This window comes from Solanum lycopersicum, chromosome 10, assembly GCF_036512215.1.
Source record: "Solanum lycopersicum chromosome 10, SLM_r2.1".
Taxonomy (NCBI): Eukaryota; Viridiplantae; Streptophyta; class Magnoliopsida; order Solanales; family Solanaceae; genus Solanum; species Solanum lycopersicum.
The window spans coordinates 48,082,864-48,088,066 of NC_090809.1; positions in this window are offsets into that span (position 1 = coordinate 48,082,864).

The window sequence follows — 5,203 nt, forward strand, 5'->3', positions numbered from 1 at the left end:
TGCTCTCTAGTGGAATTATCAAAATTGACTATGTAAAGTCAAGCAAAAATGTGTCAGATCCACTAATGAAAGGCCTAGTGAGAGAGACAATTGAAAGATCATCTAAGGGAATGGGTTTACCTCTTAGGAAAAGTCAGCATGACTGTAACTCTATCTAGCGGACTGGAGATCCCAAGAGCTAGATTCAAGGAGAAAAACAAAGTTGTGGCTGTCGGTTCGACATTGTCAATTAACTCAATCTATTCTCATGATGAAGACAATGTTCAGGAAAAGGTTAAAACTTTAAGGCTTGTTAATGAGGTAATAAAGCTTAAAGTTTTTAATGATTTGCTAAGTTTGGTAGATTTGACCAAATAGTGTATCTACGAGATGACACGGTTAGAAATCACCTATGTGAGTGTGAAGTGGAAGCCACTTCAAAGAGAATTTTATGTCAAAGGCCTATTCTCTATACACTCATGAAACCAGGAGGTGTTCATGGCTGAAACGAACACAACCGTAAGAATCATAAACAGTAAAGGGTTATTTGTGTGACATATGGTTGTCTAGGTATACACCAAAGTTCGACGGTTCAAAGATATCACATCTACCGATTGATCGAGTATATCCGACATATGTTCACTACGGAAAGTCCAAGGGGAAACCTACTTATCCAGATGCAATTAATCCTTGCTTGTAAAGTACACAATTGTCTGTGCATTCCTATGTTATAACTATTCCCCATCAATGTGGGGGATTCTTTGGTACGTAGCAAGAATTGATGGGAAAGAGAGGGAATGAGAGGAAATTGAAAAGTTTAGAACTTGAAAGGTTGGGAACTTGAAAAGTCCTTTAATGCTTTAATAAAAAAGGTAATAGTCCCTCATCGGTAATGGAAATGAAAATAGGAGAGTTTAAGTAAATAAACACTCCTATTAATTATTAAAAGGTTTGGAAAGAGGGACCCCCCTCGCGTCGTCGTCGTCGCTCGCTCGCTTCGGCTTCGGCTTTGGCTTTGTCATTGGCAAATTATCGATCGAGAGATAATTTTTTGGACAAATTTATTTTAATTATTTATTTAATTAATTAAATGGCCAAAAATTATTTTCAATTAATCATTTGATAACAGAAATTAACCGAAATGTTTTCAACTTTTTAGTTAACCCGACCCGACTCGGATTCGTGCGCGTGACCCGTTTTAAATTCCGTTATATTTAAAAAATTCCCGCCACTGTTCTGAAAGGTTGCAACTTTCAGGAACAGTCAATACCATTTGAAAGTTTGCAACCTTTCATTAATGGTTGTGTCTATTCTGAAAGGGTTGCAACCTTTCAGAATATATTATTCTTGCCTATAAATACCATTCAATCTTCAGAATATTTACTAACGAATTTTTTGATCTTCCTTCTTCTTAAAAAAACACATTTTTCTTCCTGTACTTTCCTGCTGTCGATTGATTCACTGACAGTAGAGTTTTTTTGGTATCTATACTCTACTGGTTAAGATCATTTTACCCTGGGAGGTTATATTCCAAATCAAACCTCGGATACTATAGGGGAATAATTTCCTTAAGGGGACACTGTGAATTCAGTGGACTTGATTTTCTTCCTAAATTATCAAAAAGAGTATTCAAGATTTTTGTATGTTTTACAGATTAAATTATTTTTTACAAATAAATTTATGTTCATCTTATTTGCTGGTTCTAAAAATCTCTGTTACTTCGTGTTTCTGAATAATTTATTACAACCAGTAACTTCTGATTTTCTTAACACAGATTGGCAACAATCCGAAGCAGAAGCCGAAGCGAGCGAGCGAGCGACGACGACGACGACGATGGCGCGAGGGGGGTCCCTCTTTCCAACCCTTTTAATAATTAATAGGAGTGTTTATTTATTTAAACTCTCCTATTTTCAGGAAAAGGTTAAAACTTTAAGGCTTGTTAATGAGGTAATAAAGCTTAAAGTTTTTAATGATTTGCTAAGTTTGGTATATTTGACCAAATAGTGTATTTACGAGATGACACAGTTAGAAATCACCTATGTGAGTGTGAAGTGGAAGCCGCTTCAAAAAGAATTTTATGTCAAAAGCCTATTCTCTATACACTCATGAAACCAGGAGGTGTTCATGGCTGAAACGAACACAACCGTAAGAATCATAAAAAAATAAATGGTTAATTGTGTGACATATGGTTGTCTAGGTATACACCAAAGTTTGACGGTTCAAAGATATCACATCTACCTATTGATCGAGTATATCCTACATATGTTCACTACGGAATACACAATTGTCCGTGCATTCCTATGTTATAACTATTCTCCATCAATGTGGGGGATTTTTGGGTATGTAGCAAGAATTGATGGGAAATAGAGGGAAGGAGAGGAATTTGAAAAGTTTAGAACTTGAAAGGTTGGGAACTTGAAAAGTCCTTTAATGCTTTAATAAAAAAGGTAATAGTCCCTCATCGGAAATGGAAATGAAAATAGGAGAGTTTAAATAAATAAACACTCCTATTAATTATTAAAAGGTTTGGAAAGAGGGACCCCCCTCACGTCGTCATCGTCGTCGCTCGCTCGCTTCGGCTTTGGCTTTGGCTTTGGCTTTGTCTTTGGTAAATGATCGATCGAGAGATAATTTTTTGGACAAATTTATTTTAATTATTTATTTAATTAATTAAATGGCCAAAAAATTATTTTCAATTAATCAATTAATAACAGAAATTAACCGAAATGTTTTTAACTTTTTAGATAACCTGACCCGACTCGGATCCGCATGCGTGACCCGTTTTAAATTCCAGTTATATTTAAAAAATTCCCACCACTGTTCTGAAAGTTTACAACTTTCAGGAACAGTCAATACCATTTGAAAGTTTGCAACCTTTCATTAATGGTTGTGTCAATTCTGAAAGGGTTGTAACCTTTCAAAATATATTATTCTTGCCTATAAATACCATTCAGTCTTCAGAATATTTACTAACGAATTTTCTGATATTCCTTCTTCTTAAAAAAACTCATTTTTCTTCCTGTACTTTCCTGCTGTCAATTGATTCGTTGACAGTAGAGTTTTTGGTATCTATACTCTACTGATTAAGATCATTTTACCCTGGGAGGTTATATTCCAAATCAAACCTCGGATACTAGAGGGGAATAATTTCCTTAAGGGGATATTGTGAATTCAGTGGACTTGATTTTCTTCCTAAATTATCAAAAAGAGTATTCAAGATTTTGGTATGTTTTACAGATTAAATTATTTTTTACAAATAAATTTATGTTTATCTTATTTACTGGTTCTAAAAATCTCAGTTACTTCGTGTTTCTGAATGATTTATTACAACCAGTAATTTCTGATTTTCTTAACACAGACTGGCAACAGATTCTACATTTAAGATGGTTCTTTTCACATTCATTTGACTAATTTGGAGGTCATATACCACAATACTGATTTTTGCATCCGAATAGATATAATTCTAATTACTAACGAGTATATATATCGACAAGATCAAAATCTTATTTTTTTAAAGCCTTTGACAGAAAATCTTGCTTTATATTTTTCAACTGTTTCATGAACTGTTATTTTTCCTTCTAAAGATAAATTTTGAACCCAAAGGTTTATTTTCTTGAAGAAGATCAATTAACTTTCAATATTGTTTATTGACACCATCTTTCCAAAGGATGAGTCTACAGAAGAAACAAAAATGTTACAAAATCATATTCGAAGGAAGTAAATGTCCTTTAACATTTTACTAAGCCTCTGAATCTCTTTATTAAGTACATTATCCTTTTCATTTCCTATGACTTTAGACCCTTCTCTAGACTACTCAAGTCTAATTTTACATTCCACAGTCATAGGTCCTACTTCAATTCTTTTAGGAATAGAATCTTTGACTTTGACTAGTTACCCCCACACTTTGAAATATTTCAAGTTGGATTTCCTTTCTTTCCATTTCTCATATGGAAAAGATTGTATTCTGATCAAACAAAATTGCTTTCTTTCTAAATGGACAAAACTTATTGTTGATCCCTTTTGCAGTAAGGATAATTCCTCCACACTAGTTTTGTGTAAACCAAACTTATAAATAATGCATCCATCATTTCTTTCAACGTTCGGTTTTTCATTAGATTGAGGTGAATATGGCAGTAGTTTGATATTTCAGTTTTCAAACATATTTTTGCACGATGAGATTTATACTCTCCATTCTAATTACTTCTTATATATTTTTTCACATTGATTTTCAACTTCGATATTACATTGTCTAGACATTTCTATTGCTTCATCCTTACCATTTAGAAAATAGACATAGTCATTTCTAATGCAATTCTCAATAAAAGTAACAAATACTTTTTCCCACCATAAGATGAGGTTAATTTCATATAACAAATGTCAGTGTAAATCAATTCTAAGGGATTAGAATTACTTTCAACATATTTATAAGAATGTTCAACATACTTAGATTCCACAAAACTTGACATTTTTATTTATTGCACCCAAAGTTAGGCAAAACTCCTAAGTTGATCAGTTTTCCTTACAAGGTTTAGTAATTGACATGCCCCAAGTGTTCATGTCACAAACATTGACTCAAGCAAGTAAGAAAAAATAAAAAACTGAGTTTGAAAAGCTCTTCGCAAGGTAGATTTTTCCTCACTAATATTTTGTTCCTATTTCTTATAATTTTGTGTGATACAAACATTGTTCAGATTGTCGAATGTCCTTTTCAGAAGGACATTTCCATAACTTTCAATATGATTGTTATTGAACTACCTATGAACAAAGTTTCATCGGGTTCAATAAAGACAATATAGTACAACTGTTATTTTTACAAAAACATAACAATGTCTATGCAAATACTTTTATTATAATAGACATATCTTTTCATGAAAAATCACAACATTTTATGTAAAAAAATTTTTATAAAAGAACACAATTATTTTGAACAAGTATACATATAAGTTGGATGTTTCATACTAGTCACACTATGTACTAGTAATAGAGAAACTCAACAACTACAATACCAAATATACTCCAAGAATTTTGTGGGTATAACATAATACAAAAGTATCCATTGAATTTCATATCTTTTGTTCCAAAGTTAAATTAGACACCAAGTCTTATCATAAGTAAATAACCCCCACATTTCAAATGTGATCTCAAAAATATTTTTCAAGTATTTGAAAATAGTTTTTCCACATATTTTAATGTTGGAAACATTATTCTACGAAAGAATTATAGT